General features: G+C 38.9%; 1 protein-coding gene and 1 pseudogene across 1 annotated transcript in view; one reads left to right on the top strand and one right to left on the bottom strand.

Annotated features, from left to right (window-relative positions):
- The window catches only part of MALRD1 (MAM and LDL receptor class A domain containing 1), an 836,583-nt gene that overhangs the window by 422,753 nt on the left and 388,354 nt on the right, over positions 1-25,476 (bottom strand). The window lies entirely within an intron of this gene.
- LOC142452002 (small nucleolar RNA U3) lies at positions 22,408-22,612 on the top strand (annotated as a pseudogene).

Genomic DNA, 25,476 nt, shown 5'->3' with positions numbered 1-25,476 from the left:
ATATTATTTTCACTAGCAAACCATCCCATGACAATGGATTAGATCGAGAAGACCATTACAAAAAGAAAATTTAGTGAGGATTTTTACAGTATGGTTTTACCTTAATAATTACAGCAGGAATTGAGAAACCAGATTATGTTACTTGTTGTGAAGTTCTATCAGCTGAATCTATGAAGCCAAACAAACTAAAAACGCCATTTTGATAGCAAGCATCTGAGATTTGATGGCAAGGAGACCAACTATTTTAGAAACAAAGCTGATGGACTCAAGAAAGCCAGACTTGACACTGGTAGCAAGTACCACAAACAAAACGTAGCAGTCATTGAAGCTTCATATTTGGTGGCACTCAGAATCGCCAGAGCTATGAAACCTCACATCATTGCTGAGGATTTATTGTTGCCAGCGGCCAAAGACATTGTTTGAGTTATGATCAGAGATGAATTTGTTATGAAATTGAGTGCAATTTCCTTATCTAATGACACTGTCCGCAGAATAGATGACATGTCTGCTGATATTCTTGATCAGATAACCCAGGAAATTAAGTCTGCTCCACTTCCAATATTTAGTATCGAGCATGGTGAATCCACTGACATTGCAAACTGTTCACAGCTCCTAGTCTACGTGAGGTAGACTAGTTTCTTTTTTGCAAACCTCTTGAAATTATAATTGCTACTGCACGTGATGTATTTGACACAGCATTTGAAAGAGCATAAAATCTCTTGGGAAAAGGTTTGTGGGGTTTGCACAGGTGGTGCTGCAGTTATGCTCAATGTCGATTTGGTTTTCAACATTTGGTGCTGAATGAGTTACCAAAACACCCTGGAACTCACTGCATGATTCATCAACACATATTAGCAATGAAGATGCTGCCACAAGAGTTACAGGAAGTAATGGACAACATCATAAGGACCGTCGATTAGAATTAAATATTTCATAATATAAAATTACAAATTGTTTTTGTGATTAATCACTCTGCTTTCATTATGTTCAATTTGTATCAATGAAAATACATCCTGCACATCAGATAGTTACAGTATGATTCATAACATTAGCAACATGACAGTTATGAAGTAGCAACGAAAATAATGTTATGATTTAGGGTCACCACAGCATGAGGAACCGTATAAAGGGTTGTGGCACTGGGAAGGTTGAGAACCACTGTTATAAAACTTTATGGAACAGTTCAACCGTGCCAAATGGGTCATTTGAGCTGCAATTTATCCAAAGACACCTAACATCAATATCATTACCTGCTTAGTCTTTTGCTTCAAAAATTTAAATGGAATCTACGTAATCTCCTACAAAGAATCTCAAAGTGCTAACAACAAAATGAGTGAATTTTTCTCCACTTGAAGGTGAAACAAGTCTGAAAGGGGGACCAATTATTCTATCTCTTTCATCATATGATGGAATCTTAGTAGCCCAGGGGGTACTGTTATCCAGAGATAACTGTACATTTGCCTCACCTGAGGAACACAGAACCTAGGGATTAATGCCTTTTAGAGCAAAGACTGAAAAATTCTATGAGCACAATATTGAAGGCTGCTGGAAGCATCAAAAGAAGATGGAAAGAATACACTGTCACTGTGCCCCAAATAAGCAGTCAAAATCTTACCTTTTCAAGAAGCAGCAAGTGAGTAAGGAAGAAATCAAAGCTGCACTGAAAGCATTATGCAAAACATGAATTGGTGGAATACCATTGGAATTGGTGGAATACCATCGGAAATGTTTCAACAAGCTGCTGAAGCATTGGAAGCATTTACTCATCTATGAGAGGAAACTTGGAGACTTTGATGTGGCTAACTGACTGTAACAGAGTCCTATTTGTACCCGTTCCAAAGAAAGATGACCTAACAAAATGCTCAGGTTATAGAACAATATCATTATTATCACGTATAAGTCATATTTTGCTGAATCATCTACATAGGCTGCAGCACTACATGGTCAGGGATCTTCCAAAGATTTGGGCTGGATTAATAAGAGATTGTGGAACAGGGGATATAATTGATTATGCCAATGGCTTCTTGGATAAAGCAGAGGATACCAGAAAGATGTTTATGTGTATTTCATTAACTATGCCAAGACATTTGATTGTGCATTCATAATAAGCTGAGGATAACCTTGAAAAGAGTGGGAATTCCATAATACTTCATTGTGCTCATGAGGAACCTGTACATGGATCAAGAGGCAATTATGTGAATAGCACAAGGGAATATTGCATGGTTCAAAATCCAGAAAAGTTCATCATGGTTGTACCTTCTCACCATCCTTACTCAATTTGTATGCTGTGTTAGGCAGGATTCTCTAGAGAAACAAAACCAGAATACTTATGAATATATATAAATGTATATATGTTATAAAACCATATATAAATCCTCATAGCTATATATGGACAGGGTTATACAGCAAGGAGGACTATAACAGCTAATTAGTCCACACAGCAGTAGAGGGCTCAGTTTAACTCACTTCTGTGGAACAGTTAATATACTGGAAATTCTTCAATTCACATGGGCTGCTGAATCCAAGGTCAAGGAAGCAGACAGCAGAGTCCTCCATCCTGCAAGGCAGAGAGAGTTTGCCCAAGGGCTGCAAACTGCAGGGTGGGTCATCAATGGTCAGTAACTCTGGAGTTTAGTGAGGCAGGCCCAGATAGTATATCATCGAACTCAAGCAATGAAAGGTGACAACATCCACCAGTCTCAAGCTTAAGTTATATATGCACCAGCAGTGTGATGAAGCAGACCTCAAAGGAGCCTCAAGCTCTAGCAACACATCCACATGTTGGCTTGGCCCACAGGTAGTGTAACACACAGGTTGAGGCAGAGAACTAGTTAAAGCAGCAACATGCTGATCCAGTCACCAGAGAGCAAGAGAGGGAAAGTGGGGGTGGGGGCTTGCAGAGCCATTTATTTCTTTTCCCTCCAATCAAACTGCAACTTGATTAATCCAACATGTTCCTATTGGCCAGGTTGGCATAATAAACCTAATTATCACATAAGCTGAGCAAATTGTCAGAGAAGCTGGTTTGTATGAAGAATAATTTGGCATCAGGATTTGAGGAAAGCTTATTAACAACCTGTGATATGCAGATGACACCACATTGCTTGCCAAAAGTGAGGAGGACGTGAAGTACCTGTTGATAACAATCAAGGATTACATCTTTCAGTAAGGAGTACAACTCAATGTAAATAAAAGTAAAACCCCCCAAAACTGAACCAATAGTCACATCATGATGAAGGGAGAAAAGGTTGGAGTTGTGAAATGGTACTCATGGAAACAACAGTCGAATTATCAAAGGACAGGCTGCATGAGATGAATTTGCTGCCCAAGACCTCTTTAAAGTGTTGAAAAACAAGAATATTAGTCTGACAACTAAGGAAGACCTCACCCAAGTCATGGTATTGTCCCTTGCTTAATATGCATATGAAAGTTGGATACTAACCCCCCAAAATCGATGCATTTGAACTACAGTGTTGGCAAAGAATGTTGAAAGTCCCATGGCTGCCAAAAGAGTAGACAAATCAACCTTGGAAGAAGTACAACAAGAATGCTCCTAAATGGAAGATGGTAAGATTTTGTCTCATGTTCTTTGGACATGCTGCTGGGAAAGACAAGTACTTGAAGAAGACAACATTTTTTGATAATGTTAAGGGGCAACAACCAAGAGGAAGACCCTTGACAACATAGAGTGACACAGTGGCTGCAGCAATGGGCGGAAGCATGAGAACAAATAATTATGAGGATGGCATCGAGCTTGGCAATGATTCATTCTGTGGTACGTAGGGTTGCCATGAGTCAGAATTGACTCAGCTTGCACCTCAGAACAACAAAAGCAAATAGAAAACTGCTTATTTCTTTTTGTCCAAGGAAGAAGCAATCCTGCTGTCATTCCATGGTCACCTTGACATTTCATAGTAGCCTAAATGACTCGCTATAAAGGCTGCTCCCTATCACAGGTGATTTCGCACGCTCACCAAGGACATGTGGGGACATTTCAGGCCTCTGGGTCTTCATCTGTCAACAATATATGGAATGGAATTTATATATGGAAGTAATTATCAAACTGTTCCTTTAAATGATTGCAAAAGGAAGCCAATGGATGTATTATGCATATTGTTGTTCAGTGTCATTGAATTGGCTCCGAGCCACAGCCCCACATGAACAACAAACGCAAACACTGCACATTCCTGTGCCATCTTCACACTGTTCCTGTGCTTGAGCTACTGATGCAGCCACTGTGTCAATGCACATCCTTGAGGGTACTCCTCTCCTTTGCCCCTGTGCCACTTTATCAAGCATGATGTCCTTCTCCAGGGGCTGATCTCTCCTGACAACGTGTCCAGGTTTGTAGGATGAGGTCCTGTCATGATGCTCTAAGGAGCTCTCTAACCTTACTTCTAACACAGATCAGTTTGCCTTTTTAGGAGCCTGTAGTTCTTTCAAAATTATTCAATTTCCTTTCAATAGTCTATCATGCATTGCATGATAAATTGCAGTTTTCAGACATGTATTTAATATCATACATTGTAGGGACCTTGATAAATTTTGAGATTCCAAAGTGAAACCATTGTAAATGGACATCAGTTGACTTTGAAATGAATTCTATTTCCAAGATTGTATGTGGAAAATTTGGTAGCAATTACAATGCACAAGTGTATTGCACATGGACAAACAAACAACAACAAAAACTCAAACCAACTGCAGTTGAATTGACTTTGACTCAGGGATACCCTATATAGGTTTTTTGAGGCTATAGCTATTTATTGTAGCAGAACGCATCATCTATCTTCCATGTTTAAATTTGACTTCGCTTGCAAATCCCCAACCAGCAAATATTTGCAACCATTTTGTAAACAATTTTAAGAAGTATTTAGAGTTTCTTCATCTGAGAAATAACACAAAGCTGGTGGGTCAAGCCCACCAGTTGCTTCTTAGGAGAAGGGTGAGGTATCTACTCCCTTAAAGTTCTGCAGCCTTGTGAACCCTACACAGGATGGCTATGAGCCGGAACCGATTAGATGCCTGTGGGTTTGACCAAGGTAGGCACTCGAAATACTTGTTGAGTGGAACTGCAATGTGGTCTCAAGAATAGCACAATTTTCATGAGAGTGGCTTGGTGTTGGAGTGGACAAAATCCATGTAGACCATGCAAAAAAGCAGTAAGAAACGGAATGAATGCCAGTCAGACCATCAAAAATTGTTTAAGTAATGCCTCTAGACACCTAGAAATCTACTGTGAGAGCTGTGCTTTTCTGTGAGTCAGCAGTTAAGGAAGTCTCAGGAAAATGTTAGGATTGATTTAGATCTGCTTGCAGTGCAATTCCCCAAGTGGTGAGGGCCATGGTTCCAGTTTTACTATCCACATAAAGCACATATTACTTAAAGAGAGGAAGGAAGGCATGGAAGGAGGGCAATGAAATAGTAGTTAGGAGAGATGGACTTAAAAAGAAAAGAAAGGTGGTCTTAGTTCTTTACTGCTAAAAGAAACAAAATTAACAATCAAGAACAGAGATGATATCATTTGCCACTAGGCCATCATCAATTGTCTTATTCTAATTCGCTTCTCTCTCCAGTTTCTGCCAGTAGAGTGTGCTTGGCATGCTTTATGGTTTGTAGTTCTCCAGGCACAGGAGGTTAATGATTTTTTATGTTATGTATTCAATACAGGGAAATATTTCTGACCTATAAACATGTCTATCATTTAAAAGTTCTTTCACAGAAGGAGATAAATGCAGCACAACTTTAACCACATATTTATATGCAGAGCTATTGAATGGCTTCAGTGTCAAAGACAAACTAGTCTCTCGCCAGTTTATGTACGCACTGCTGCATGTTGTCCACGTTACATAAAGTGACAGTGGAGCAAACACGCCATGTGATGCCTCAACTTCTCTTACTTTCATGTTAGTGACCTCAGGACCGTGCACTAATTGGCCAGCAGAGCTCAGACAAAGAAAGAGCTCAGTGGATTATAAAAGGCATTGAGCAGTGGCTCTCAACCTTCCTAATGCCGCAGACCTTTAATAGAGTTCCTCATGTTGTGATCCCCCCCCTCACCCGACCATAAAATTATTTTTGTTGCTACTTCATTACTGTCATTTTGCTACTGTTATGAATCGGACAACCCCTGTAAAAGGGTGGTTCAACCCCAAAGGATTCTCAACCCACAGGTTGAGAACCACTGGCATAGAAGAAGCAATGTACTTCCTTCCTGAAGAAACTGGCACTAGGAGAATTTAGGTGAAACTGAAACATATTTAAACCTTGTTTCAAAATTTAAACTTAGATTTAAAGAAGTACTCAGAAGTAATAACTCTCCTGATAATTTTCATGTTGTAATTTCATTTCAATCCAGATGAAAATTTCCACTGTGACTCTGTTTTGTTGGTTGAATTCTTTTGAAGAGTGTGTTCTGATTTCTGTGTATTGGGATTATACCAGATATCATACTATTAATGTCTAATTAACACCCATAATGTTCACAGATCATACATATTTTTATTTCAATTCTTTTAACTTTATTGATAAATGGTTTAGTCTATGGAACTTTGAAATTCTTGTATTTATGCTATATGTTCATAAAAGAAATAACAGGGTTACAGCTCACAGACAACTCAGACTTGCCCTTTAATGTTATGTCAATATGCTCTTACTTTGAAATAAAAGACCAATCCCTATTTGCAACAAATTCTTCATTTCAATCACCTTCATTTATGACACTTGATTTTCAAAGCTTTGTGTATTTTCTTATACTGAAGACCAAATAATCAAGTTTGACTCAAATACACACGTAGGAACAGATCTCATTCATAACCTAAGAACGTTCTTGTACTTAGACCCACAATATGTAACCCACTATGCCACCAGGATTCTCTCCTAAGAGCTTTCTTTATACATATTCTATTGGTGAATTATTGATTGATACAAAAGTAGTAGCTAATCAAAATACTTAATTATTATCTCACAGCTCAGGTGGTCAGAAGTCAAGATGACCTTCTCTGGGTTCCTGGTTAAGATACCCCAGAAGGAAATCAAGGTCCCAGTGAGCTCTTAACTAGATCTTGGGAGGAAGACTGTTCCTAACTATTCCACTTGGTTGGCAGAATGCAATTTTATTACTATAGCTTTGAGCTTCCAGTTTTTTTCTTGGCCTTAAAGTCTTGTTACATGGCCCCTTTGATCTTCAAAATCAGCCATCGCTTTTGCCAATCATCTAGTGACTATTCCTCCATTTTACAGGGCTCACCTGGCTACGGCAGGTTCGGGGAGGGGGGAGGGATGATCTCTTTATTTTAAGGTCAAATGACTTGGGACATCAAATACATCTGTAAAATCTTTTCAAATCAGTAACTAGATTAGTGTTTAATTGAATAACCAAGGGATGGGAATCTGAGAAGGCATCTTTAGAATTCTGCCCCTCACTGCCCTGACCCCAAGGTTCATATCTTTTTCAATTGCAAAATACATTCACTTCATCCCAAGATATTAAAGTCTTATAACAGACATAGCTGAAAGTCCCAAACCCTATCAGTTCAAAAGTCCAAACTTTCAGCATCTAATATGCATATGTATGACCCATGTTGGTATAAAAATCCCTGGGTTATGATTCATCTCTATCTATGGGTATGAAACAAAAGAGACAAACTATCTTCCACGAAAATTTCCAGAAATAATTAGTTGTACCACTTCCAGGGATAGCAAGTGATAAAGAACGTGCGGTATTGGAAGATGTTCAATCTGATCTGTAAACATTAGTGGACAGGAAGACTCCAGGACCTGAAATAAAACCAACTGAAAAGTTTAAACAAGATTATAAAGCACTGGAGGAACTAACTTATCTCTGCCAAGAAATTTGGGAGACAGCTACCTAGACATCTGCCTGAGAGAGATCTGTATTTGTGCTCATGACAAACTAAGGTGAACCAACAGAATGCAAGCAAAAATATTGAACACTAATATCAACAATATCACATGCAACTAAGAGTTTGCTGAGGATAATTTTTACATGTTGACACCAGTAGCTCAGCCCTTTGCATCAGGTCCTCATTTTTTCCCCTCCCTCTTCCGTCCCCCCTCCCTCATGAAGTCAGCAAAGTGTGCCACAGGCTTGCTTCCTTTCACCAGACACATTCCACCTATGTGTTGAGCAAAAATCTAAGAATCCAGATGATATGGATCAGAGCCCTGCATCAGAAGTGGAGGAAAGTGTATTAAACTGAGCAATGTGCAGATGACACAACCTGCTTGCTGAAAAGTGAGGAGGAATTCAGGCACTTCCTGATGAAGATGAGAGACTGCAGCCTTCAGAATGGATTGCAACTCAATATAAAGAAAGCAAAAATGGTCACAGATGAACCAAGAGACCTCCATCAGGATAGACGGAGGAAAGGCTGAAGCTGCCAAGGACTGCATTTTACTTTCATCCACAACCAACGCCCATGAAAGCAGCGGGGAAGAAATCAAATGAAGTATGCATTGGGCAGTTCTGCCACCCAAGACCTCTTCTTAAGCTTTTTGTTTGTTATTTTTAAGAGCAAGAATGTCCCTTTGAGGACACAGGAGCTCCTGAACCAAAGGCATATTATATATCCAGTGTCCTCGCATGCATGTAAAACATGGGCAATGAATAAGGAAGACTGTAGAAGAATGGATATATTCGAGTTATGGTGTTAGCGAAGAATATTGGAAGGACTGCGGACAGCCACAACGAACAGACCCGTCTTGAAAGAGGTGCAGATAAAATGGTCCTTAGAATCAGGACTGCGGAGACTTTATCGCACGTATTTCAGACAGGTTGTCAAAAGTTCCTGGGAAAAGATGGCACAGTTGGCAAAGCAGAGGATCCGCATGAAAGACGAAGCCCCTCCGTGAGATGAACTGACACAGGCTGCAACAATGAGGTCAAATATAGCAGTTGACAGGATGACCCCGGGCCAGACGATGCTTCATTCTGTTGTACATCGAACTGCTACGAATCTGAACAAATGCACTGGTACCTAACAATAGCAACAATAAAACATTCCCAACGCCCACTGTTTGTACAGGAATTGAAGTATTAGTTATGTTGATTTCAATTTAAAAAGGTTTATGGGGCAGGGAGAAAAGTCTAGATTGAATGCCTCAGTTATCAAACCCAGCTGGCAGGGGTATTAAATGTCAAGGCATCCTCCCTGGCTTTTGGCTCTGTCTTTTGGGGTCTTGGTTTGGAAGTCTGGGCCCTTTATTCAGCACTGAGCCACCCTTTCCTTTTTGCATGAATGGTAACATGTTTGCATATTAGCAGTTTTATCAGCAGGCTTCCTGTCATCAGACTTTTAAGGATCTGGCAGCTGCCTTTCATTTCATAACCTCACTGTCCCTTTTGTATGCAATGGGCTGCTAACAGCAAGGTCAGCAGTTCAAACTCAGCAGTCAACACAAAAGGAGAACTGTAAGAGTCTACACGGCCATAAAAATAGATTCTCCCAAACAGAATTGGCAGTGCTTTGCTGTCCTTTTCGAATCACCAAGAGCAAGAACAACTTCATGGTACCAGGTTTGTGTTTTGGATCTGGTCATGTTTCTTCGGATGATATAAAATGTTGTGGACACAGTGATTTTTGCATTAATGTCATGGAGAGTTTATGGTGATGGATTCCATAAAATAAGACCCAGATCTACAGATCTTTCTTAAATTCACTTCCTTACTTCTCTTTATCCAAAGTTAAGACATTGCTTTCACGTTAAGTGAATCATAGGAAATGACATATTTGGCTCATTAAGGAGGCAGAAGAAAGGGTTGCGACGGCTGTGGATGTCGTCTACCTGGAGTTGGTCCCCAGGTGGTCCCAGGAAGCGGAGTAACAAACAGTACACATAGCCCTCCCTCCTGCTGGCTGGAGCACCGTGTTCAAGTGCTGCTTGGTCAGCCTCCAGAGCTGCAAGTACTGAGTCAGCACTGAGTCAGGACCAAGACTGTTTGCACCTGTTCTAAGGTCCAGATCCTGTATAATCGATGGTGCTATAGCCCCAGATGGAAGAAGGGTGGGAAGGAAGGGCTTGCAGCAGTGGAAATGGACCCATGTGGTAGCTCCAAAAGGGCAGCTCTAATCAGCAACAGGAGGAAAGTGAAATCGTTAAGTCATGGGTGGTCCATTCACTCCATAGCTTTATTCCTTCTCGGTAGAGGAAGAATCCATAACTGGACTGATCACACTGATGAGCTCATCCATACATCCTACCTGTGGTTTTCTCTAGGATGATATTTTTCTAAATTAAAAACAAAAGAAACAAATGAATGGTCTGAAATCTGAAAAAAAATAATCGTCCGCTTTCACATCAAGTTGATTTCACCAAAGACCCGGTCATTGGAGTTGAACTATTCCAATTAGAGAGGAGTGAGTACAATCTCTTCTCTCCTTGTGCCTGTTAGCAAAATGGCTGAGGAAGAATGTTCTTCAAGAGGACCTTTGTGCTTGGAAGGTCTCTGATGTTTACCCCTAATTTCTTGTAACTAAATGCCACTTGGGCTTCCAGAGTTTCAGTAGAGGGTTGTTTTGCCTACCAACCCGAGATGCAACATTTTCAAGGTAGCTCTGGTACATGTTTCTGAATAACTTTTCCTACACAGTGTGATTCATTTTGGTACTCTGCTTGGGAGTACTCGGGATTGTCTGACCTTGTCCGCTTACAGGAAGGTCAATGTCTATCTCCTCAATCAGAGATTCAACTTTGCTCTTTTTAGGATCGTGCTCTGGAAGAGTTGTTTGATATGTTTCTCACAAGTTTTCTAGTTTTTTATGGAGGTGAAATAATTTTGGTTTATTTTTCCCATCATGCTGAAAGCACAAATCTTTCCCTTATTATCCTTTTAATTGTTTCAGTGATATTTCTTTTTCTTTTTCTACCAGATATGTGCACCCCTGAAGGAGAGACTCTCTATCAATGTGTCAGGCCTTTGGCTCTGTTGACTTTCTCAGTTGCTTATTTGATTTCTAGTCCATTAGTTCCTGCTATTAGCTATATTACTTTCTTAATTCTATTTTCTTCGTGTTTAGTTTATTTGTTTAACTTACCCATATGAATATTTATATATTAAATTAATTTTCTTAGTTTATGTATTCATGGTGAATAAGACATAATTCATGCCACAATTTTGATAATCCATATTTTCATTATCAGTTGCAGACACTTTATAATTTTCATCCAATTCCTTTCAAATTACAATATAGCTGACATATATTGCTTAATGTCCCACATTTGGAAAATTTCTAGTTATATTTTTGTATATGTCTATACAGAAAGTAATAAAACCTACTTTAGACAGTGGTTCTCAACTTTCCTAGTGCTGAGACCCATTAATACAGTTCATGTTGTGGTGACCCCTCCAACCATAAATTATTTTCGTTGCTACTTCATCACTGTCATTTTGCTACTGTTATGAATCAGGCAACCCCTGTGAAAGGGTCGTTCAACCCCCAAAGAGGTCGTGACCCACAGGTTGAGAACTGCTGCTTTATATGAGTTTAATTATTTAAAATCTGCTAAACTCAGAGCCCACCACCTAATCAATTTTGATAAATGCACCATCACAGTTCAAGAGAAAAAAAATGTATGTGCAAGTGGGCTGCATCGAGTGCTATTTGTCAACTTGACCAAATTTATTAATCATATTCTTTTACTCAGAAAAATGAGTTGTCTGCTCCTGTAAAGATTTAGTCTTGGAAACTCAAAGAGCATTGCCAATCTATCCTACAGGGTCACAATGAGTCAGAATGATTCAATGGCAGTGTTTGGTTTTGGGTTTCTATCTAGAAGATATGAAAGATTTAAAGTCTTATGTTACTGTCTATGGCTCCTTAAGTTATCTCAACTTTTGCTCATTGTATTTTAAAATCAGTGAAGGATATTAAAATATATATTGCTTTGCTTTAACAACCTGTAAAATCGATCCCTTAACATTATAAAATATTCCAGTTTATCTTTAGTTAAGGGCTTTCCCTTGATGGTTGTCTAATTTGTTAATCGTATAGATACATCAGGTATTTACTTATTTCACTAAATGTCTGTTAGGGTTTTCATAGTATACGTTGTTCTATTATTTTATTATAAAATTATATGTGTCGTTATATTTAAAATATCTCTCTGATACTCTTTAACTCTAAATGGTAGTGATATTTCCAGACATAAACCAAACCCAAAATGATACCTGTTGCCATTGAGTTAATTTTTATTCTTAGCAACTTCACGGACTCTGGCAGAATTGTCTGAAGTGGTTTCCAAGGTGATAATCTTTATAGAATCAGACTGCCAAGTGCTTGAACGGCTCCTTTGCCATCAGAGCCCCGATTCCAGGCAGAGCTAATGTAATTTCTGATATATTGTTTAGGTTTATATCAATTATCTTAGGATATTTGTATTTATGTTTTAAGGTCCATTTTTCTTTTATGAATTGAACATTTTAAACATTCATTTCTTTTCCAGTCACTTATCAATGATTATTTTTAATAATTTACAAGATATATGCATCACATGATAAAATCAATGCAATAATATCAACTTAGGTAGCTAACCCTATCTCTTCTTTATGTGTATTTAGCTTGTATGTATTTAAATGTACATAATCAAACACAGCAAAATCATGGTATCATTATTTATTTTATTTATAAAATTTACACTTTATTTTTACTCTTCACTCATATTTATATATTTGTTTATGTTTGTAGAAATACATTCATTTTTTGAGCCCAGAATCAGGTGTTCTGTGACAGGAAATGTATTTGTCTTCACTTTCAAATGTTTTGTTTTATTTTGTCTTTGCATGCTTTTACCAGTTGGTGGTTTTATTTTGAAGACATCATTCTATTAATGGCACTTTTCTTTTAATTATTTCTATTTTTTAAGTGCAAATACCAGTCAACTTTGATTAAGGGCCTACGTGTGTTGCCACCAGGACTTCTTCCCACCTCCCTGTCCTGCCCACTCGCCAGAGACGTGATGGGCCCAGTCGGGGCAGACCCCTTGGTGAAGTTGCATGGGCAGCTGAGGTGGTAGTAGAAGCTGGCCTGAACGGCTGGGTCTTCGGGGAGAGCTGGTTTCCTGGGGTCTGCAGAGGAGACTCCCTCCATCTCCAAGGACTGAATCACCCGTGGCAGGGTGAGGGCTCCCCGAGTTCTGCCCTTTTGCTAGGAGACCCCTGGGAACAGGATCCATCTGTGAGTGTGTCTCCCACCTTACGGCTGGGGGAAGGGGCCAGAGGGCACAGCAGCCATGCTTGAGGTGGTCCCAGGTCTCTGCAGTGGTTTCGTCCTCACTCTTCTGCACAAACCTTTAGTGAGCCCCAGCTGACCTAGAGCTCATCTGGAGGACGGGGTTGAAGGCCAGGCCACCACAGGGATCTTGAAGGGTCTTGAGAGAGCCACTCCAGCTGATGAGGCGGGCACTGTCATCATCCCACAGAGAGGAGGTGTCTGTGTCACTGAGCCATTCCTCGCCCCATGGGCATGACACTTGTCTTCATCTCTGATGTATCTGAGGCTAACTACCAGGTGTTGGCCGTAATTGGCTTACAGAGTGAACATCTTTCCAGCTGTTCCCTTATTAGGCAAGCAGACACCTTCCTGCTCAGTTGAAAACAAACAACCAAACATAAATGCCAAGAAGCTGGGGTTATAAAACCATCTAGGACCAGAGATAGCTCCTTGCTCATCATGGAAGTGACAAGTAAATCTTCCACCTAAACTTTTGGAATCAGAAGGCAAAAACCACATCTCCATCTCTGCCCAGGACACCTTAGGCAAACCATCATCTGTGTAGTGAAGCTCTCAGCAACTGAGAATGTGCAGGAGACGGGTGCCAAGTCACCCATCATCCTAGAAGACACAAATGAAAGTCCACGGGTCCAGGATTCGGGGAGCCATCTGAGTGACAGGAATCCTGGTCTCCTCCTTTGCCTGGCCAACCAATCAAAATCTTCCTCTTTTACCTTCACCCACTTTGCGTCTCTTTACCTGGGAGACCACAGTAGTATGTCTCTTCTGGAGGGCATTTTGCTTCCCACGAGTATTTTCTACTAGTCTCTATTTCAACGTGTCAAATACTTTCTTCATTTTTTTTCTATTTTCAATGACTGCTTTGTGACAGGGGAGGAAGTTATCCCGTCATAGCTAAACTGATATCATCTATATATCATGCTCTCCTTTTGTGTCTCTGTTGCTATTTTTGGTGTTCTTTTAGGTATAGCTCCAGTTTTCATATTATTTATTTATTACTTAATGCTTTATTGGTTCATAATTTTCCTCTGATAAATTCATTAGGGTTTTTTGTCTTCAAATTTACCAATTTTGTTTTCTTTTAGGGCAGTCTCAATGTGGAACATTCATTTAAGAAAATACTTTATTATAGAATGTTTTAAACATATGTTAGAGTTCTTCACAGTTTTGTTACTATACAACATCTTTAATATCAATTACAAAAATCTTAACTGCACTGAAAAAATGTGAGCTGGAAATAGTGATAAGTTACATGGTTGGGTTTTGCTTTTATTTATTTATTTGGTGCTTGCTTAAAATTAAACTGGGATAATGGAATGTTTATTTTTAATGCAAAAGTGCATTAATGGGTATATGTTGGGTATGTGCCAAATATGCTAAATCTAACTGCAATAGAATTTCCATAAATAGACTAGTCCCAATTAAAGAAGATTCCCACTGACATAATAACCACTACATACTATTTAAGCAATGGATTTTATGGTGTGGTAGAAAGTTCCCCCTGCTGTGGGAAAATGCATGGTGCTTCATGCCAATATATTCTAGTTCAAGCCTATTTGCATTAGAATAACCATGAATATTATTTTGGAAGATACTTATATGCAAAGAAATATCGGGTCCCTAAAATTCATATTAATTTTGCCACAAAATCTAGGGTCTCAAAGGACGTCTTTGCTCCTCCTCCTCCTTCATAATAATTCCGCTTAACAGCATTAATAATTATTTCTACTAAGAACAAGGATCTCTCAAAGACTATAACAAGAGGAATTAAGCAAGGTACAATTTTACTAAATATATGTTGAGTATATGTGTTTAAACCTCACCAATTTAGTATGTTTCTATAAGATTTCAACATGTGATTCACTTACTTTTACACTACCAGAAACTGTATCCTAAGAATTTTGTAGTTTACACCAACTCATGAGGATTGGGTAATTTTTTGCCTCTCATTTTCACATTACGCCACATTTCCATATTTATCCATGTTTTACTGAAAGAAGGTTTTCATACTTTAAACTGAAACAATAACTTTTATTTACTGAACTTGGTCAGGAAAGTAATCATTCATTCATCAGTAATTAGTAGTTTTGCACTGTTGAACACATTCTACGTTTCCTGCAACAAACGTGGATATAGACCAACTAATCCAGAGCAAGACTAAGCACAATGGTTAAAACTACGGGAGGACTTGATCTTGTAAATCTGGCTTTGGCCAATGTCTTCAGCACAACCACAAGTATTCCATTTGCAGCTCCTTATTTACATATTTTGGACCCTCCCCCCCCGTCTACTTCTGTCTATTGTGAGATTCAAGCAAATGGCTAACTTTGAATGGTCATGCTACATAACACTTTGTGGACCCAAATATTCAATTGATGGTCTCACTGAACAGTTTGGCTCATTGTAAAACATAAAAGAAAATAAGCTATAAAATGTTGTTGCCTCCTGAGTCTGTCATTATGAAATCCTCACGTGTACGTTTTATAGGGAGTATGGGAGTGTTGGCTATTTTATGCCCATGGTTTCCAATTAAATCTACAGTAATTTTGTTTCTGTCCCTTGAGCTAGCCAAATATACCTTCATTAGACAAATAATCCACACACAAACATTGTTTTATAAGTGTCCTTATGCTATGGTTGTCTATTAAAGATCAAAGCCAACATATTCTTAAACCATTTAAAAAATCTGTCCCCCCTAACGCTGTATCACAATAGTGCACCTAATATACAAAGTTTCCCAGCAAGAAATCACACAGACAACTCGCATTGCTATTGCTGATGATGTGCCCGTAATGGCCTTAATTACAACACAAGGAAACCAAGCCTGCACCACTGGCACAATTGTTGTCTTTGAACCCATTGTTATAGCCACTGGGTCAATCCATCTTGTTACGGCTTCTGCCTCTTTTTCAATTTCCCTTCTACGTTACCAAGCATGATATCCTATTCCAGGGATTGGTCTTTCCTCATATCCAAAGTTCATGAGACATAAGCTTATCATTCTTGCGGATAAGAAGCATTCAGGCTGTACTTTTTTCCTGACAAATTTGTTTTTCCTTTTGGCAATCTATGGTACTTTCCATTTTCTTCTCTAGCACCATAATTCAAATGCTTTGGTTTGTCGTGAGTCTTCCTTATTCTAGTTTGTATATGCATATGAAGGAATTGAATATTCTAGGGCTTAGGTCAGGCACCTATTAGTCCTCAGAGTGACATTCTTGTTTATCAACATTTTAAAGAGGTTTTGTGCAGCAGATTTGCCCAATGAAATAAATATACAATTAAGGTAGTGGAATCAGTGAAGGTTTCCTGTAGAGTATGCCTGGGATGAAATAGTGAGTTTGCTACTGTCTTATCTCTCTTTATAACACTCATTAAAATGCAAGATACCCTTAACAAATCAGCAACTTATTGAGGTGGCCGAAGGAGGAAGACGAGTCCACTATTTTTACCAAGTGCTAGATCTTGTCACTCTTATTTTCTTTTCCTTTCCACCTTGCATCATTGCATTAGAGAGAGTGTGTTTGTTTCATGATATGACCCATTGTACTGAAACATAATTGTCTAGAAGGCTTCTGGATTTTGAGATCCTCTATTTTTATCTGTTCTTCTTAGGCGCCTTCAAGTCGTTTCCACTCACAGCAGCAGAGAAAAGCCCTGCCCAGCCCCGTGCATCCTGACCACCGGAATTCTGCTTGAGCCCGTTGCTCCAGCATGGTGTCAGTTCATCTAGTTGAGGGTCTTCCTCTCTTGTCCTTCCACTTTTGTGAAGCACGACGCCCTTCTCCAGGGACCAAGCTCTCCTGATAGCACATCGGAAGTATCTTTCCTTGTAAGGAGCATGTTGGTTGTATCTTTTCCAAGACAGATTTGTTTGTTCTTCTGACAGTTTGTGGTACCTTCAACATCATTTGCCAGAACCATCATCCAAATGCATAGCTTCTTCTTTGGTTTCACTTATTCAATGTCCAATTTTCACTGGCAGATGAGGCACTTAAAAAGACCATAACGTACGTCATGCGAACCTTCATCCTCAAAGCTACATATTTGCGTCCCTCTCAAAATGACTTGTGCAACAGATTGGCTCAAAAATAAAACAAACAAACAAACATAAGAAAACCACTTAAAAAAATCTCTTTGCTGCTATCATGAGGATTTATTGCAGATGTAAACAAGGAAAAATAATTGACATCAATCTTTTCTCCCCCCCCCCCCCCCTATTTATCATGATGTTTCCTATTGGTCCAGTTGTGAAGGTTTGGGTTTCCCTTGCAGTGAGCGGCAGTCCATACTAAAGGATTCAATCCTGGATTTTCATCCACCAGGGCTTCAAATTCCCCTCACTTTTAGTGAACAAGGCTGTGTCATCTACATATTGAAGGCTGCTAATAAGCCTTTTTGCTAACCTTGATCATTGATAGATCTAAAAAATACATGACGTATCAGCCTTTCCTTAAACATTCAATTGACCTACTTTTCTTAAGATAAAATGTTTCACGATATGGCTTCTGATCTCTTTTATTTCACAATCTATTGTTCAGAGCTCCGGTCATGATGAAGAATTTTTATTTATTTGAGTTTCCTATGATGCCTTTTGCCTGAAACACTCATTCACCTTTACAAAAAGTATCAGTCTCCTGCTTAAATGATGTCCTTTGTTGGCCTGTCTTCATCATTTGTTTTTGTTAACTATATTTCCATATGCCTTCTACTATTCACCATATATTACTCTTCTTTAAGCTGCCTTTAAGGGTCTCATAGAGAAAATATAACAGATGCATACCATTTGTATTTGATATAGCCCTAGTATTTAGCCCATACTATTTGTTTAATGTTGACTAAAAAAACAAAAGTAGATATTTTTAGAATTTTTTATTTGTAAAGATATCTTTAGTGTTACCTCTGATGTAATTTTTCTATATAATCAAGATAATAATACTAGTAAACCTCTCAGACTGTGGTGATAAATATATATAACATGTAAAAATACTAAGCATTGTAACACACACAAAATATAATCTTAATGATTATAACAGTATTTATTCATTAAAAATAATTTTGTAGATCATGGGCCACACATAAGAAATAGCTGGTTATTTATGAAAAATAAGTCATTGAAGATGCTATGAAGCATAGTTCTACACAAATGAGTTACTTGGAGTCAGAATCAATTAAAGAACAACAAGCACTGGACATAGACAAAAGCTTATTTTGAAGGACACTGGGAATCTAAATAAGAACAAATACACTTTTTTTTTAAACCTTTGGGGAATATCTTGAGTAGCCTGAATGGTAGAGGATGAAAAATGTATAACTGAGGGAACCTCATCATACCAGATTCTCATCTGTTAGTTATTCATATTTATCAAAGGGTCATTCTCTCTGAACCCTCTGGTCCAGGGGTCCTCAAACTTTTTAAACAGGGGCCAGTTCACCGTCCCTCAGTGGACTCACCATGCTTGGATCCATGGCTTGTGGCACCCACCGGTCTGTCTTCTTCTTCCTCTGTGGCATTTCATGTGTCTATGCAGTCTAAAGAGGGGAGTCTGGAACAGGATTGCACTCATGGAGTTGGGGTGCTTTCTTGATATATAATTACGACTTGATGTAAAACTCCTTCTTGTACATGTGAGTGTTGCTGGATTTGTTTCCTTAGACAACCCAGCCTAACACATTGTTTTTACTATGTCTGACGCTCATTAAGTGATCAGTCTCTCTCTGTCTCTCACACACACACACACACACACACACACACACAAGCACATGCTCATATACACAAAATATAGTATGGAAAATATCATCAGATACCATTCCTATTTTGTAATGCTATACCAGTTGATCACGCTTAATTTGAATGTCGCATTGCATCTTCATTTATTTTTTACAGGTACTTGGGGAAGAGTGTAATAATATGGTGTAACAACAACAACAAGTTCTTTGGATCTTTGGAGTTTTTTAACACAGTGAAGTCTACGACATTTAAAATGATCATTTTCCCTAACTGTGAAATTGAAAAATAATTTTAGAGAAAGACATGTCCTAGATATTTAGAGCAGAGAATGGAACAGCATTTCGATGTTCGATCGTCTATGAGCTATTTCTTGAGAAGAACACACGTAACTTTTACAGCATTTGTGAAAAAATAAAATTTAATATAGACCCAAAAATTCCGTTAAAAATGTCAATGGAGTGGAAATATATTTTTCCTGAACTCTTACATTGCTTTTTCCCCCTTAACATTAACAATAACCTCTTTTAAAATGAGGCAATGAAGAAAATAATAGAGAATGAAATACACTATATGTCTTCAAGGAAAACTATTTAGAGATAAGGCATCTGGTTAATGTGCCTGTAACAGATGGAATGGCTTAATTTGATAATAATGAAATGGAATTTATCACAAGAATTTGCTATGATGTGCATTCCACTATTTGGGAAATATGTAAATGCCCTGTTACATACCCAGAAGATTTATGGTAATAGTAGAAAGTAACACCGTTATTGAATAATCTACATGAAAAATTTTAAGAATATCTTGCTTAAGATAGAATGGCTAGGAGACAGGCTAAGATGAGACATGATGTTACTAGACAGCAAAGACCTGAGAAAACACCAAGTGAAAAGATACAGATGACAAGCCTGGGACCTTGAGGATCAAAGGAAGAGTGTAGAGGAAGATCAAACAACAGTTGGAAGGAGAAACAGAATGACAATAGTGAAGGAGGAGACTTACATAGCTCAAGTACTCGGGAGTCAAGAGCCCCAATGCTGTGTGTCTACTGGGAGACCAAGCAAGCCACGCTCACAAAGAAGAGAGGAAGACAGCTTCACAAAAGTCCTCACAAGAAAAGAAAAAACTGTGGAGGCAAACTCAGAGTGATGCAAAGCGAGCAGAACATGACCTGATTCTAAGAAGGGAAGTGTAAAAAAAGTAGCAGAGAGCTCCAGGTGTCCTAATGACCACAACGATGGAAAGGCGCCCGAAATCAGAGGCAGGGCTTCTGAGCAGTGGTGGTCCCTAACCATTGGGGTGGATGGTTCACATGAAGAGTAGATTCTTAAGAGTGTTAGCAGGAGGTCCCCCACTCACCCAACCTCTGGGCATCTCACCTCTCATCTTGCAGGGGAGCCAGGTCCTGAGTGCTAGCTGCTGCCTACAAAGACTACTCTAGCAGGACCATCAAATGGCTTAGAGGAGCATGCTTTCTCACTCCGCCTTCCCAAGGACCCAAACATGAGCTACCCATAGTGTAAGCTGCCCCACCCATCTTCAGTTCTATAGTACACCTGGATACCACCTGTCACCTCACTCACTCAGCAATACTGTCCTAGCATTGGTTGGTGGTATGTGCTGACTCTACCTTCTCTAACCGTACCTGCCTGCCATGTGGCAGTGTGCGCCCCAGGACCATTGAAAAAATGAGCACCAGCAGGGCATGCCTGCCCCATCGTCCCTCTACTGCAACCTCATCCGCCTAGCAAATGACTGTATGTGCCTGCTCTTCTGACCCTTACCCTGCCCTATTGCTACCTCCCTGAGATCCTAATCAATCACGTAGTTGGCAAGTGCTTCAGGGCCCCTAGTCTTGTCTGCCCTAAAACAGCCATGCAGTGTTTAATGTCCAGGATACGTCCTGTAAAATGGGCATTCTATCAGTTGGACACCATATTATGTAAGGCAGTTCCCAGATTATGAATCGGTTGTGTTTCTGTGTGCCTTTAAGGCGAATTTGTATATAATTTAGAACAGGTAGTTATAGTTTATACCTAATGTCAGTCAATTGTTTATGGTAGGATATAGCACTCTCAGATGCAATAAAATATTTCAAAAACAATACAGCAATAATAATAAACTGTTTGGAAGTACATTGCAAAATAGTGCTAATTTATTATTATGAACCACTGCATGGGCCTTGAAATTTTAATATGTTAGGCATTATGAGTGTTAGGCCATGAATGTATGGGAGATATTGTCCAAGTAAATGGTATAAGACATTTGAACTTACATCAAAACAAATAAAACATTTCAAGATAAAACAAAAAATGTACAATAATTAATAATTGTATAAATATATAAATAACATCTCAATGCCTCATAGAAAATAAGTACCAAATCACATGAAGGTTCAGGTTAAGATGTCTAAAACAATTAAGGAAAATAAAGGGAAAGAAATCTTCCTGGGGGAGAAATAACAATACAATTATTTGAGATGGAATTAGAAACTGGTATACTTAGGATTCATAAAGTATTCAGTGGTTAATCCCTCAGAAGTGCAAGCCCTGCTATGACCTGCTCATGGGTGATCCTGCTAATATTTGAACTCCCAGTGCCGTAGCTTCTAACATCATAGCTAAGAGCAAGCCACCACAGAACGAGAAACTAACAGGCCTACGGAAAGGTTCTCTCTACTTTGGGGAGGCAGATTTTGGCTCGATCATATTTTCAGTGCCTTCCAACCTGTTGGCACTATATCCAAAAAATCCCCCTTTACACACTGATATAAAGAAAACAAAAATCTTAACAACTGGCCCAGAATACAGCATGATGAGCAACAAAGAAAAGATTGAAGTTGCCCCGAATTCCACAATCAACGGTTATGGAAGCAACTGCCAAGAAATAAAACAATGCATTACACTGGGCAGATTTTAAATGATTCTTTAAATTATTAAAGAGCAGAAATGTCAGTTTTAGGACAATGAGGGACCAGATCATGATGTTTTCAGCCACCTGCTATGCATGTAAAAGCAGAACAATGAATAAGGAAGATCATGGAATTACGTTTGCACTTGAATTATGGTATCGGTGAAGAATACAGACAGTACCATGGATTTCCAGAAGAATAACAACAACAAAATACCTGTCACGGAGTGCGCCTTAGAAGGGAGGATGGCGAGATTGTCTGACCTACGTACTCTGGAAATATTATCAGCAGACGTCAGTCCCTGAAGAAATCCCTGCTCGATGAAGTAAAGTGTCAACCACAAATAGGACGAGTCTTGAAAAGATGGATCGACAGTGTGGCTGCAACCATGGACTCAAAATTAACCCTTGTGAGGATGACACCAGACCGGGCAGCGGTTCATTCACGTGGGCATCGGGTCACTTTGAGTTACAACCAATTCAATGGTACCTGACACCAATAAGAAAATACTCAGGAAGACTATACTTTCAGGGATCATTTCTATAGTCGGCGACTAGAGAAGTTCCTCTGATCGTGTAGAGCACCGACACCCACGAGGAGGAGGCGCAGCATTCTCTCCTGAGCGTGAAGCCGGCTCCCGGGGCTGTCTCGTGCAGCGGCCGCTTGCCATTGATCGTTCTACCTGCCTCCGGGCGGGGCGAGGGAGAGAGTGCAAAAAAAAAAAAAAAAAGAAAGAAAGAAAATACTCAGGATATGCGAGCTATCAAAGAAAACACAAGGAGTGGTGAGGGTACAATCAGAAGTCAGGGACTGAAAAATAAATAACAATAAAATGTCAAGAACAAAATGCAAGATCTACTAGAGAGTGAGACATGATACAAAAGCAACAAGAAATTCAAAATAAAATAAAATCCCAGAATGAAAGGATACAGAAACAGAATTAAATCAATATAAGAATCAGTGAAAACAGAACACTAGTCCCTTGATACAAATTTGTTTAAAAAACAAACAGAAAGAAGACAGAAGACAAATTAAAGAAAGGAACAATTTGTGTGTGATGGGAGTAAAGGGAGAATTACTGAGGACAGGTTGTCAGGAAGCTTCCCAAATACTATGAAAACAAACCAAAACGTCGTCTTCAAGAAGCCAAGCAAACCCCATAAAGGGTAACAGCAACCGCCATTGAGTTGATTCCAACGCAGAGTTCACAAAACAGGAAGAAACAAAACACACGCACTGCCGTTTTTGTTGATCCCGACTCACAGCGACCCTATAGGACAGAGTAGATGAAATGGTCCTGTGTGCTTCCTAGACTGCATCTCTTTATGAGAGTTCACAGCCTCTTCTTGCTTCCACGAACTTGCTTCCAAACTGCTGCCCTTACAGTTAGCAGCCTGTCTTAGGCCAGGCTGACTATCAAAAATATCCAGAGACACTCATGTATGTGTAAGACGGGGCTTTATACCAAGAAGTAATTATAGATCAAGCAAACACCCCAACCCAGTCAAGTCCATGAGTCCAGTACTAGTCCATATACTAGTCTCTTCGGAATCATGCAGCCACGTGAATGATGCAAAACGCAGAAAAATCACAGGCCAGTGGGTACGAGGTTGCATGGAGCAAGATCTGCGGAAACATGGCAGGCTAAGGCAGGGCTACAGTCGACCGCAGGGTTTGCAAGCAGGAGGATGAAGACCAAGAGAGAGTCAGAGGAGGTTTCCCAGGAACCTCCTTATGGGAAGGCCACACCCACAGGAGATATCTTCAGACGGCTTGACATGAACTCACAACGACATGAGTTCATGTCAACATGAACTCACCTAACTCCCACACATACCACTAATCCACCAATTCATGCCAACATCGAACCTCCTGAAGACAAAGACAGAATTCTGCGAGCATATCATTAAAAAAACAAAATATCACTTACAAAGGGCACAAATAAGACTAAGCACTGCTTTCTCATTCGAGTCAATGCAGTGAAGGAGAGAATTGGGCAACATACATTAACTACTGAAAGAATAGAAAACCCAACCGTGAATCACATATACAGCAAACCATGTTTCAATAATAATAATGTGGAAATCAAGACATTCCATACATCTGGATTGTGATAAGAGTTACATGAGCCCCACATAAAATGATTTTTAAAAAGTCATTCTAAATATCATAAGCAGAAAATAAGAGAATTGGTAAATACCAGATAAGTGTTTACCCAGATCTGTTAACTGAAGCTCTCTGGATAGAGACTAGATATTACACAAAAACCTGAAATAAAGACACATGACAGCAATACCCAGATCGCAACCCAGAGAACGACTGTACTAAAGTACAGAAGGCTAGAAACTGGACTACCAGAAACCAAAGGCATTATGTTTTAAATGATCACAGCCTCAAAATGAAGCAAAGTTACTGAACTTCCATATGGTGAAGAAGTCAAGGTAATTCCAAGATTTTCTAATTAACCATTTTATTGGGTCCTCTTACAGATTTTATAACAATTCATAAAATGATTGTATCATGCGCAATTGTACATATGTTGCCATCGTAATTTTCAAGCTGTTTAAAATTGTAAAGGATAAAGGTAAATTTGTTTTACCACTAAGAAAATAATAAAATCTATGCATTAAAATAAACAATAAAGTAAAAATGCTTTAGCAAACACAAAAACAATGATTGATAGGGGTTAAGAGTTATACACAGACCTAAGCAAAGAAAATTAAGAAGCTATTGAAACCACATATAAGCACACACAAAATTATAACAAAGTAACAGCAGTGAATTCATACATATTGTTAATCACACTAAAGGTAAATGGATTAAATGACACAGAGCAGCAGTATAGATTTTTAAAACACAAACAAATCATAAGTCATCAATATATTGTGTACAGTAAACATACCTTAGACACAAATAAATGCATACGTTAAAAACAAAATTAGTGAAGTAATTATATGAAGCCAATAGAAAGCGAAAGAGTGCAGGGGTAGCAATAATAATGTCTGATAAAATAGAACTTAAGTTAAAATCCATTATAAGAGGGAATTATGCTATGATTAAAGGACCAACTCATCAAGAAACTGTAACAATTAGTTAGAGAAATATGGATATAGATGATACCTAGATAGAGATATATCTCCAAGGACAGAACTCCAAAATACATCAAACAAATGATAAAGAACTGAAAGGAAAATGGAAAGTTGTGCTATCTGAACAGAAGACACTAGTAATAACCCTCATTACACTCTCCATCAGGGACACAATGGAGAGGAGCTCAATAAAGACACAGAAGTTCCAAGGAGATGTACAACGCATATCACCTCAACAGAGCACGGAACACATACTTCTTCAGTGCACTGAACCTATCGATGATGTAGGCTATCATTTTTCAGCTCATGAAAAGGTGACTTCATGTTGGGTGAGCAAATTGTGTGGGTTAATGGAAGATACTAAATCTGTATCCTGTATGAGTATATACAAAGCGTGTCCCCTATCATCTATTTGGGGTCAGAATTGTGATATTATTGCTGGTAATATATGATTAAAATAGAGGAAACAAAACACAACCTGCACATGGTTTACAT

This window comes from Tenrec ecaudatus, chromosome 6 (assembly GCF_050624435.1).
Source record: "Tenrec ecaudatus isolate mTenEca1 chromosome 6, mTenEca1.hap1, whole genome shotgun sequence".
Lineage (NCBI taxonomy): Eukaryota > Metazoa > Chordata > Mammalia > Afrosoricida > Tenrecidae > Tenrec > Tenrec ecaudatus.
This window is presented reverse-complemented; position numbering and strand designations above follow the sequence as displayed.